This window comes from Oncorhynchus kisutch, linkage group LG11 (genome assembly GCF_002021735.2).
Source record: "Oncorhynchus kisutch isolate 150728-3 linkage group LG11, Okis_V2, whole genome shotgun sequence".
In the NCBI taxonomy this organism is placed as follows: Eukaryota; Metazoa; Chordata; class Actinopteri; order Salmoniformes; family Salmonidae; genus Oncorhynchus; species Oncorhynchus kisutch.
Window position 1 is genome coordinate 27,788,772 of NC_034184.2, and position 13,474 is coordinate 27,802,245.

General features: G+C 40.8%; 1 protein-coding gene across 5 annotated transcripts in view; it reads left to right on the plus strand.

The window, feature by feature from the left end:
• Positions 1-13,474, plus strand: part of LOC109898885 (zinc finger MIZ domain-containing protein 1) — a 195,076-nt gene that overhangs the window by 60,964 nt on the left and 120,638 nt on the right. For all 5 annotated transcript variants that reach the window (XM_031835561.1, XM_031835562.1, XM_031835565.1 and 2 more), the window contains exon 2: positions 8,398-8,513. The gene's annotated coding sequence lies outside the window, so the exon portion shown is untranslated. The remainder of the gene's footprint in view (positions 1-8,397; positions 8,514-13,474) is intronic.

Here is a 13,474-nt window from a genome sequence, read left to right on the forward strand (position 1 = left end):
GTTGCCAGTAATAGGCTACATCAATGGTCGGCAACCTTTTCCATGTGGAGTGCCAATTTATCGTACCATTTCTACTGCTCTGCATGCCAGTTTATTTTCATTTATAATAAAGCCTTCATATCTCAAAATCAATGTCATGTGGTTCATCAAAATTCTATCTAAATGAAAATGATACAAATCTAAAAGTAACTTCTATTGCCAATATGTAAAAATAGCCTACATAAAGCCAACAAATACAAACATTGCAGCCCGCAGGTAGAAAGTATCCCGATAAAAATAACTATCCTATAAATCACTTTGGCTATGCATGGATTGTCTGCAAGGAACTTGAAACAGTTGATCAAATATTAACTTGGGTGCAGCCTGAAGTTGGTGCTAGCAAACTTGCAACATTGTATAAACTATTCTGGGCACTCAGAGTTTCCTGCTTCAGTGAGCTCTGGACAGACACACACAGCTGTAGGCTATTTGCGCAAGGGATAAGAAGTAATCAGGTAGGTATTTTTTATGACATTTCCACCGGATCAGAGCATTTAATTTTTCCCTTTTCATGCTGAGTGGTTATCAAAAGGGAGAGAGAGAGCTGGAAAGATTTTTCAAATAGGCTACGGTGAGGAACTATTGTCATTCTCAATGGATGTAAAAACAGGCTTTGTTTTTACTTGCTGTTTGAGGTGAAGAACTAATTACTTTGAAAAGCTCCACAGTGATGGTGAGTTAAGACAATCAGAAATAGTATCAGATCCCCAAATGGGCACATTTACAGGTCTACATTTGTGAGCAGGCCAGGTAGCCTAGGCCTAGTTCTATGTGTAATCAGGGGCGTGTCCTTACTCAAGATGGTCAGGAGCGCTCCAAACAAAACACAATGAATACATTGACAAATAATCCAACACAAGTTTAGCCTTGGTTGTGCGCTCTGCAAACAACGTGTCCACTCCTACAATGACAACGGTAAGACTATTATAATAATAATAATAATATATTGAATGCATTAACAGAAATGACTAACCAAACATACATTGAAGATTAGAAAATGTGTGAATTGTACTAATTGTACTACTGGTGATACTAGTGTGCCATCCCTGCACCCTCCTCAATGGATCATTAGTCCACTCAGACAGGCGTGAATCAGACAAGTATCTTGTGTGCCAGATTTATTTATTTATATATTTGCCACTTCTCAACTAAAAAAATCTTGGTCGACCAACAGCCTATTGACCAAGCAATCGACCAGTTGACTAAATAGGGTCAGCCCTACATCGCTTATTGATGTCAGTTGTCAAATCCACTTCAATCAGTGTATATGAAGGGGAGGAGACCGGTTAAAGAAGGATTTTTAAGCCTTGAGACGTGGATTTTTACAGTATGTGTGCCATTCAGAGGTGAATGGGCAAGACAAAAGATTGTAGTGCCTTTGAATTGGTTATAATAGTAGTTGCATGGCATACCGACTTTTGTCAAGAACTGCAACGCTGTTGGGTTTTTCACGCTTAACATTTTACCATGTGTATCAAGATTAAGAACGATTCTTCACCCAAAGAACATCTAGCCAACTTAACACAACTGTTGGAAGCAACATGGGCTGGAGAAATTGGTTTTCAAATAGCAAAATTATGAGTACTGTAATGAACTATACTGTACTGTCTTGTACTGAATTATACTCGACTTGACTATACTCTATTGTACTGTCCTCTACTGTACTGAACTCTATTCTACTTATCTGTACTATACTGTACACTGCTGTGCTGTACTTTGATGTCCAAACAGTGAAACATAGACATCTATGATTGGTTCAGATTTGGACCAACCACATTTGGTCTTGTTTACCCAAATATGCAAAGGAGGATATTGTATATTTCTCCTTTTGTGTACCTATTAAGGATACATCACCATGAAAAGAACAGTGAACAGTGAATAGACTGTGAATAGACTGCTCTGACGGCCAAACACACAAATATAATAATTTTTTCTTTCTACAGACATCATTTGAGTCTTAGTTCGGAGTAGATAGTTTTTGAAAAATGTGGTCACATAATTTTAAAAAAATAAACGAAATGACCAAACGGTTACCAAACTTTGCAACTGCACAGTTCTTCCAGTAAATGTTTTTGTAAAATGTTCAGTGTAAATTCTTAAAAGTAGTTCTTGTGCATAGAGTTTTATAGTTTGTTAAACTTTGAGTTCAGTGTTTTTTGTTTGGTGTACATTCTAAGTGAAAAATCTGAATCTCGGTGCAATTCCGTTACCGTGGAATTGCCTAGATACTTTATCATATGGCCTTGCCTCGCTTTCCGCTCCTTTTAACAACACAGCCTTGTGTGAACCGCCTCAAGACCTCTTTGTGTTCCTGTTCAGTACAGAGGCTCGCAGGGCAGGGAGCAGGGAACAGACTGCCCTGACGGCCAAAAACACTAATATTGTTTTGGTGAGATGTGTGCTGGAGATTTGGGATGGCCTTACGTCATTGGATACGTCCGGGCGCTAGCAGGGGTTGGAGCTAGTGTCAGGAGCGCGGGCGGGTAAACCAGACTCGCACACAACAGCAACAGGACACACATACACACACTCTCTCTCTCTCTTCTGCTGACACAGACAGAGTCCACAGGGTTTTGTTACAACTGATGTGTTTGAGTGAAACACATACAGCCTCTGAGCTCCCAAACCCCTCACTGTTGACATTTATGAGGGAGGAAATAAAAGATTATGATGTTGCAGGAGAGAAAGAGAGTGATAGAGATGGAGAGATAGAGAGAGAGCCTGCTGCTAGAATGGACGGAGAGGTATCGCTCAAGTCACAACAAAATGGAATTTAACTTTGCGAATAAAGTTTGGGAATTACTCAATTTCATGTGTACAAACATCCAAAGACTTGCATCACTATACTGACAGCGTTTTCATTTCTTAAAGGATGTACAGTATATGGGTGTTTTTGGGGCATTTGTTCATGTTTTTCAGAACCCCCGTACTGCACATTGAGGATGAGGAAGTTAATCACTAGTTGGGGTGAGTTTCTCAAAAAACAAGTGAAATTGAAAAAGTGTCTGGACCCTTCTATAAAAAAATATTTACATAACAAATATGAGATTTGGTTGTAAAAAAACGAAATTCTTCTTTAAGAAGGTTCAACAATTGACCTATAGGTATTCCTGTGCAAATTTCCTCCAGATAAGCATCACACTAACAGACGGCTTACAGTAAAGTGTTTAATTTCCACAAAAGGAAAATGTTTTTTTCCTATCTCCCTCGTTGTGAATTGATTCAGAGGGAGGCCTCGCTATACAGCATCTCAAAACCTATCAAACACACACACATCCTATCTTGGTTTAAATTGCAGCTCCGTTTTCTGCATCTAGATGATTACCTCTCTGAGGCTTAGCTGTTTGTTTCTCTACCTTTGTCTGGGGTAGTGGAAGTGAGAATTATTTGTCCGCCTTCTCTCTCTTTCCCAATTTCCGCCCTCTTTCCTCATGTTTGCACTAGTGTTGGAGCGGTCATTGAGCTCCATCTCTGTCTGTCTCTGTCTCTGTCTCTGTCTCTGTCTCTGTCTCTGTCTCTGTCTCTCTCTCTGTCTCTCTCTCTGTCTCTGTCTCTGTGGTGTTCAGGTGTGAGATGTTCTGTTCAGCTTTATAGCCCTGCTGGCTCCCCAGACAACTCTGTGTGTGTGTGTGTGTGTGTGTGTGTGTGAGTTAGTTCGTGCATGCTTTTGTGGCTTGTGTATTCTCTCTTGTGTGTTTGTGTATATTAAGAGGAGTTATGAGAAGCCATGATTTCCCACAGCAGGCCTAAAGTAAAGGTTGTGGTTTTGTGGCTTTGAACTGACAAGCTTTGACTTTGTCATCACAGCCTATAGGATCACTGTAAAGATTCAGAACACTGGTTAACATTGGTTTACATCTGTACCAATCAACACAGGGATTCTACGTGGTTAAAGAGCAACAGTCCTAACGAAGGGGTGAGAGGAGGTTTAGAGACTGTAATAGAGAAGCACAAACACACACACACACACACACCACCGTTAGCCGGAAACCCTTTGTCCCCCCCCCCCACACACACACACATACACACACACACACACCACCGTTAGCCGGAAACCCTTTGTCCCCCCCCCCCACACACACACACATACACACACACACACACCACCGTTAGCCGGAAACCCTTTGTCCCCCCCCCCCACACACACACACATACACACACACACACACCACCGTTAGCCGGAAACCCTTTGTCCCCCCCCCCCACACACACACACATACACACACACACACACACCACCGTTAGCCGGAAACCCTTTGTCCCCCCCCCCCCCCCCCCCCACACACACACATACACACAGACACACAAAAAAATCAAGCGATAAATAAAACTGTTGCTGACCAAAATGACCGAAAAACAAAATCCATTACAAAATAATGCTTTTTATTAATTGATGGAAAGAAATACCAGTTGATGGAAATACATTTAACAGTCATGCTTTATCGGTCTATAGGTTTATTTGCAACATTTTTGGGAATAAAATTGTCCCGTGTGTATTGTCGTCAGTCATCGTGTAGGCCTGTCTTATTTATCCAACACAACTATCACACGCGCACAGCATACAGAGCCTGTTTTGAGCGTATTTCTCCTGCAGCTGGAGTAGAATGTGCTTTTATAAGCCCATTGATTGCACAACAAATCTAAATGCAATCACGTGTTATCTGTTTTGGTGCACGATTAAAAAGAGCTACTATTTTTGTTTCTCAACTGGTAATTAAAGCGCGTATAAATTCACACGAGGGATGGATGATTTTTCAAATAGCTTTACTGTGAGGATTTAACTATCGTTCCACATTTTACAGCCTTATTTTACATTTGATTAAATTGTTTATATACCCCTCATCAATCAGAACACAATACCCCATAATGACAAAGCAAAACCAGGTTTTTAGAAACTTTTGCAAATGTATATAAAAAAAATACAGAAATCGAACATTTATATACGTAAGTATTCAGACCCTTTACTCAGTACTATGTTGAAGCACCTTTGGCATCGATTACAGCCTCAAGTCTTCTTGGGTATGACTCTACAAGCGTGGCACACCTGTATTTGGGGAGTTTCTCCCATTTTTCTCTGCAGATCCTCTCGAGCTCTGTCAGGTTGGATGGAGAGAGTCGCTTCACAGCTATTTTCAGGTTTCTCCAGAGATGTTTGATCGGGTTTAAGTCCGGGCTCTGGATGGGCCGCTCAAGGATATTCAGAGACTTGTCCCAAAGCCACACCTGCATGGTCTTGGCTGTCTGCTAAAGGGACGTGCTCCTATTGGAAGGTGAACCTTCTCCCCAGTCTGAGGTCCTGAGGGCTCTGGAGCAGGTTTTCATCAAAGATCTCTCTGTACTTTGCTCCTTTCATCTTTCCCTCGATCCTGACTAGTCTCACATTCCCTGCTGCTGAAAAACATCCCCACAGCATGATGCTGCCACCACCATGCTTCACCGTAGGGATGGTATTGGCCAGGTGATGAGCGGTGCCTGGATTCCTCCAGACATGACACTTGGCATTCAGGCCAACGAGTTCAATCTTGGTTTCATCAGACCAGAGAATCTTATTTCTCAAGGTCTGAGAGTCTTTAGGTGCCTTTTGGCAAACTCCAAGCGGCTGTCATGTGCCTTTTACTGAGGAGTGGCTTCCGTCTGGCCACTCTACCATAAAGGTCTGATTGGTGGAGTGCTGCATATATGGTTGTCCTTCTGGAAGGTTCTCCCATCTCCACAGAGGAACTCTAGAGCTCTGTCAGAGTGACCATCGGATTCTTTGTCACCTCCCTGACCAAGGACCTTCTCCCCCGATTTCTCAGTTTGGCCGGGCAGTAAGCTCTAGGAACGTCTTCCATTTAAGAATGATGGAGGCCACTGTGTTCTTGGGGACCTTTAATGCTGCAGACATTCTCTGTCTCGACATAATCCTGTCTTTGAGCTCTACGGACAATTCCTTCGACCTCATGGCTTAGTTTTTGATCTGACATGCGTGGGACCGTATATAGACAGGTGTGTACCTTTCCAAATCATGTCCAATCAATTGAATTTACCACATGCGGACTCCAATCAAGTTGTAGAAACATCTCAAGGGGCTCCTGAGTGGCACAGCGGTCTAAGGCACTGCATCTCAAGGTAAGAGGCATCACTACAGACTCTGGTTTGATACCAGGCTGTATCACAACCGGCTGTGATTGGGAGTCCCATAGGGCGGTGCACAAATGGCCTATCGTCATCCGGGTTAGGGTTTGGCCGGGGTAGGCCGTCATTGTAAAGAAGAATTTGTTCTTAACTGACTTGCCTAGTTAAATAAAAATAAAAGAATCAGCGGGAACAGGATGCCCCTGAGCTCAATAATGAGTCTCATAGCAGGGTCTGAATACTTATGTAAATAAGGTATGTCTGGTTTTTATTTTTATACATTTGCAAACATTTCTAAAAACCTGTTTTCACTTCATCATTATGGGGTATTGTGTGTAGATTGATGAGGAACATTTTTAATTCAATCCATTTTAGAATAAGGCTGTAATGTAACAACATGTGGAAACAGTGAAGGGGTCTGAATACTTTCCCACTGTATTATCATTCGCAATGGATGTTAAAAGAAAACCCTTTCCTACATTTCCGCGCAGCAGGCCAGGTTCTTCTATGCTTGCTCAGGTGTGTGCGCTCCATTAACATGATCAACACAGAGAAACCAGACACATGCTCATTGCTCACATGGAGCACTCCACACACAAGACTATGAAGAAATGGACAAATCTTGTAAATGATGGTTACGAGATTTGTTTCTCACAAGTGTAGCAGGTTGTGAAGTTTGCAAACAACGTTTCCACTCCGAGAATGAGAACGGAAAATGACTGTGATTAATACATACATTAAAAGAAATGTATGTAACCAAACAACGGGGATTAATGGGACATTTACTACTGGTGGCATATGTGTGGAATGGGGAATTTATAAAAAAAAATCAAAGGGCAAACAATTCACACATTGAAAATGCACAAATTGTCGGGAGACAGCTGAGCCATTCTGGAGAGAGACTCACCTATATCTTTGCCACACACCCCTCCCCTTCTTCTTGTCTCAACATTTTACATTATACTCAAGGCACATTATCTTCACACATATTTGAGATGCTTTTCACTGACAGCCGCAGCTCAATAATCAGCGAGGCCTATTGCCATTCGCTGCACAATTTGCGGGTTTCCCAAGTAGGCATAGAGCTTGTGATTTGAAACAATCCATAGATGATGTTTTTAGAAGCTAACGATACCCGTTTTCTCTGTGGCAATCATGCATTCTGGAGACGTATTTTGAATTATTACTCCCCCCCCCAATATAGACACTAGTAATTATATCATTTTGGCACATTTATTTCCATTTTCATCCCTATTGGACACGCTGCCATTTCTCTCCTGTTCTATTGTTTTTAATATATACTTTCTTTCATTGTCCAGAAGCCAAAAACACAATCCTAGTCATATTAGCAACCCAGCAGTGGGGTGTCGGCGTAGCCTAGTGGTTAGAGCGTTGGACTAGTAACTGAAATGTTGCAAGTTCAACTCCCCGAGCTGACAAGGTACAAATCTCTTGTTCTATCCCTGAACAAGGCAGTTAACCCACTGTTCCTAGGCCGTCATTGAAATTAAGAATTTGTTCTTAACTGACTTTCCTATTAAATAAAAACATCCGGGTTGTTGCATCTTTAGATTCCCCCTCTTTCTATGTTTCAAACAGAGCTAATCATTGAAAATGATGTTTTATTGGCTGCTTCATTACATGAGTTGCATGTTCTGTTAAGATGCCTTACCATAATCTAAATGTGATTTCTGTCATTCTGGGTAGACGCCCTAATGGGTTATGCACCCAATGCATATGGGTCCGGTAAATTTCTCAAATGTCCGGTAAATTAGAATCTTCCCCAGTCAAGTTTTCTGGCTCCACATTTTCCTAACGGAAAAGAGTTACACTAACAGCTTAGAGTTACACTGTTTAAAGTCACAGATAGAGTCTTGTTTAACGTGATTCATTTCTTTGAGGATTTCACTGTAGCGTTTCACTTGGATGGAAGGGTGCTACAGACAGACATATTTGCATATTTCTGCAGAATGCACTTGTAATAGAGGTGGTTCTTTGGACTATGCTCATGTGATGAGTAAACTTGAAGACTAGTGTGACCTCCCAGAGTGAATACCCAAGGCTTTAGCTCAGTGGGCTAACAACTAATGTCTCGTGGCACACACACACACACACACACACACACACACACACACACACACACACACAGCATTTTCACAGCAGGAACAAATCTTTGTAACCTTGTAGTTCTTTGCAGAAATTGAACAGCTTATTTCCCTTCCCTCTCCTTCTCTCTGTCAGGTCCGGTGTACGGTGAAGACCAGTGAGGACCGCTCCTGAAGGATATACATGAAGGGAGGGGTGGGGGTGAGGGGGGCTTGTGACATCACTCCCAGCCCAGGTCAGAGTCCACACAGGTAGGCAAACGACCCCTCTTATCCTCTTCCTAGACACACGCGCACACACACCAGACCTGGGTTCAAATACTATTTAAATTATTCAAATTACTTACATTTTGAAGTTGATATTCAGATATTTGTTATTTGAAAGTATTTTAATATTGGAATGTATTTGGAAATACACTTGGAAGGTATTGGCATGCATTTGAAAATACACAAATACAGAGTATTTATTCAAATAAATACTCCTATATTGAACCCAGGTCCTAGGAGTTTTTGAAATAATGCACAGAAAATAAGAATTTATAATAACAACTAATCAAATAAACATGTTTGAACTCTGGTCTGACAGACACACATACAGAAGTGCTTTCCCAGTTTAATGATTTTTTATGTATTGGGAAAGCTGTTGTCATGGCTGCACAATGAAAACAAGTCACACCAGGGGAAATGTTTTCTCTGCTTGGATTGAAGGACTAACACCTTTCACAGAAGAGAGAGGATTGGGTGTGAAGCTTGAAACTGAGGTTGACAGCCAGTCATAGAAAGGGAGGGTGTACAGTGAAAGGAAAGTTGCATCCTCTCCTCCCATTTTCTCTCTCCCTCCATCTTTCTCCCTCCCTTTCTCTCTCCCCATAATGTTGACTTGAGGAAAATGTATTCCTGTAACACGAAGGGCAGCATCCCAGTGTTTCTCCCCTCCTGTGTGTGTGTGCGTGTGTGTGTGTGTGTGTGTGTGTGTGTGAGTGTCAGGGCTTCCATTAGGAGAATGTGGTGCCGGACAACGTGACCGGGGAAGATTCTAATTTACCGGTCATTTAAGAAATGTACCGGACCCAAATCCATTGGGTGCATACCCATGGTGCTCAGAATGACATAAATCACATTTAGATTATGGTAAGGCATCTTAACAGAACATGAAACTCATGTAATGAAGCAGCCAATAAAACATCATTTTCAAACTTTTGCCAAAATGCAATTTGCGGGAAATCCCCATTCTAAACAGCACACCTGGAAAAACATAATTTTAAACAGCACACCTTATAGCGGTTCCATGTGTGACAGAGATGAACATTTCTGTTTGAAACTTAGAAAAAGGGGGAATCCAAAGATGCAACAACCAGGATAGGTTGCTGATATGACTAGGATTGTGCCTTTGGCTTCTGGACAATAAAATAAAGTTGATATGAAAAACAGTAGAACATGAGAGAAATGGCATAACTCTGGATCCAATAAGGAAGTTATATAATTACTTCTGTCCATACAGAAATAAATAAAATCATTCATTATACTTCACCAGAAACCATGACTTAGCTACAGAGGAATCCACGGTCCTTAGCTTCTTTTAAAAAATAGATGTGGATTGCTTAAAATCACAAACTCGTAGGCCTATGCCTATTTGGGAGGCCCGCAGTTTGGGCAGTGCGCGTGGCAATAGGCCTAGTTTCTTATTGAGTTAGGGCTGTCAGTGAAAAGATCTAAAATATGTTTGAAGATAATGTGTCTTGAGTATAATTTAAACTTTTGAGACAAGAAGGGGAGGGGTGTGTGGCGAAGATATGGGCGAATCTCTCCAGAAGGACTCAGCTGTCTCCCATCAATTCTTGCGCATTCATTGTTTCATTGTGTGAGTTGTTTGCCCTTTGATTTTTTTGATCAATTCCCCATTACATATGTCACCAGTAGTAAATATATCGTTAATCCCCGTCATCTGGTTACATTCATTTCTGTTAATGCCAATGATGTATATACTGTAATCCCTGGATTGCTGATGCAATATATTGGCCAATGAGACGATTGACGCCACCGGTTGGCTACATTGGCACACCTCAGAAAAGCAGTCCTCCATAGGAATGAATGGAATTCTACAGTATTTCAATTAAATGTTTAAAGGACAGAATCACATGTCTGAGGATTTCTCTGTTGTAGTGGGGACAGTAATTATACTTTAAGGAAACTGTTTCTATATATTTTAAAATGTTAAATGTTTACATTTAGCTCACATAATATCATTTAAAAGTATGCATTTAGGTGTCTGTAATAGAATAAATGTAGACATTAATAAATGCATTTCCCGAGCCTCCAAAGTATTTTTTACAATGGTGAGGGAGTGCCAAGATGGTGGCGCCGTGGCTTCAAAACAGCGCCCCCTGTCAGTCATCTAGTGTATATATAAATAATTGGTTAATGCATGTATTAAGCATGTATTAATTACGGTTATTTACAGTTCCCATTCTCGGAGTGGAAACGTGGTTTGCAGAGTTCACAACCTGCTACAATTGTGAGAAACAAGTTTTGGTGTATTTCATAACCATAATTGACCAGATTTGTGCTCCATGTAAGCAGTGAGGATGTATCTGGTTTCTCTGTCCTGATAATGTTGAGGGAGCTTGTGCGCCTGAGCAAGCATAGTGTTTTTTTTAACATCCATTGCAAATGATAATACTTTAAAATTATAGTTCCTATAGTAGATCCCCCTCGATAATCACCAATCCTCGGTGTGAAAGAGCAATTGAAATTATAGGCCTACTGCTGCATTGGCCTATAGGCTATGAGTTCCATGCGCTCATTTCTTTAGCCGCTAATGGATCATGGCGTATCAGTGTGTCCATATGGCAGAGGCTAGTGATCTCGCATTAGTTGAGTTTCAACTTTTAGATTTTTATCATTTTAATCCAGATTTTGCGAAACAAAAACGTTATTATTGAAATGAAACTGTTCTATGAAAATGCACAAATTAAAATCATAATTGGCATGCAGAACAGGAGGATAAATTGTAAGCTTCTCCAAACTTGAAACTCACGCGCTGCCTACGAAGTCTTTTTTAAATAATTGCCTCCACATTAACATTGCCTATAGGCTACTTTGAAGCAAGGTAAAACATGACTCATAATATGAAATAAAACATCCAGGTTTATTATTATTATTATTTAGCAAAAACAAATGAAAATCTGTTCCTAAACACCCCCAGGAAGTATATTAATTTAGTCTTTAAATTTTTTTTTTTTAAACATTTACTGACAACTGAGCACTTACAGTGGCTTGGAAAAGTATTCAACCCGTTGGCATTTTTCCTATTTTGTTACAACCTGTCATTTAAATGTATTTTTATTTGGATTTCATGTAATGGACATAAACAAAATAGTCCAAATTGGTGAAGTGAAATGAAAAAAAAAATTGAAAAAAGGGAAAAGTGGTGCATGCATATGTATTCACCCCCTTTACTATGAAGCCCCTAAATAAGATCTGGTGCAACCAATTACCTTCAGAAGTCACATAATTAGTGAGATTGCACACAGGTGGACTTTATTTAAGTGTCACATAATCTGTTACATGATCTTAGTATATATACACCTGTTCTGAAAGGCCCAAGAGTCTGCAACACCACTAAGCAAGGGGCACCACCAAGCAAGCAGCACCATGAAGACCAAGGAGCTCCCCAAACAGGTCAGGGACAAAGTTGTGGAGAAGTACAGATCAGGGTTGGGTTATAAAAAAATATCAGAAACTTTGAAAATCCCACGGAGCACCATTAAATCCATTATTAAAAAATGGAAAGGATATGGCACCACAACAAACCTGTCAAGAGAGGGCCGCCCACCAAAACTCACGGACCAGGCAAGGAGGGCATTAATCAGAGAGGCAACAAAGAGACCAAAGATAACCCTGAAGTAGCTGCAAAGCTCCACAGTGGAGATTGGATTATCTGTCCATAGACCACTTTAAGCCATACACTCCACAGAGCTAGGCTTTAGGGAAGAGTGGCCAGAAAAAAGCCATTGCTTAAAGAAAGTAATAAGCAAACACGTTTGGTGTTCTCTAAAAGGCATGTGGGAGACTCCCCAAACATATTAAAGAAGGTATTCTGGTCAGATGGGACTAAAATTGAGCTTTTTGGCCATCAAGGAAAACACAATGTCTGGGGCAAACCCAACACCTCTCATCACTCCGAGAACCCTATCCCCACAGTGAAGCATGGTGGTGGCAGCATCATGCTGTGGGTATGTTTTTCATCAGGGACTGGTAAACTGGTCAGAGTTGAAGAAATGATGGATGGCGCTAAATACAGGGAAATTCTTGAGGGAAACCGGTTTCAGATTTCCAGAGATTTGAGACTAGGACAGAGGTTCACCTTCCAGCAGGACAATGACCGTAAGCATACTGCTAAAGCAACGCTCGAGTGGTTTAAGGGGAAACATTTAAATGCCTTGGAATGGCCTTGTCAAATCCCAGACCTCAATCCAATTGAGAATCTGTGGTATGACTTAAATATTGCTGTACACCAGCAGAGCTTGAAGAATGGGCAAAAATCCCAGTGGCTAGATGTGCCGAGCTTATAGAGACATACCCCAAGAGACTTGTAGCTGTAATCTGTAATCTCAAAAGGTGGCTCTCTATTGACTTTGGTGGGGTGAATAGTTATGCACGCTCAAGTAAAAAATTTTCGTCTTGTTTGTTTTACAAAAATATTTTGCATCTTCAAAGTGGTAGGCATGTTGTGTAAATCAAATGATACAACCCAGCCCCCCAAAATAAAGTTTAATTCCAGGTTGTAAGGCAACAAAATAGTAAAAATGCCAATGGGTGAATACTTTCACAAGCCACTGTAGATGTGGTCATTTTCAAATTTTTATAAATTCATAGAATGTTTGAGAATTAAAACCAAACCAAATAAAACCAAATACAAATCTGTCTTGTCTATGACTGGAGTCTACGCAGACTGGTGCTCCATTGCCAATCAGAGCTACAGTAGGCCTATATGCAAATAAGCCATTTGCCACATCGGCCTGCCCTCATTGACTTTGAACTGGACTGTGTGTTTACAGGCAGTAGCAACAGCGCGACTTTAGATCATTAGAATGCATTCTCCAAAAGCCAGAATATACACCTTAATGGATTACTGCAAATATGTACTGTAAATATCATGGGAGTCCTCTTACATTTGGGAACTTTACTGTCCTATTGATCAAACAACCATG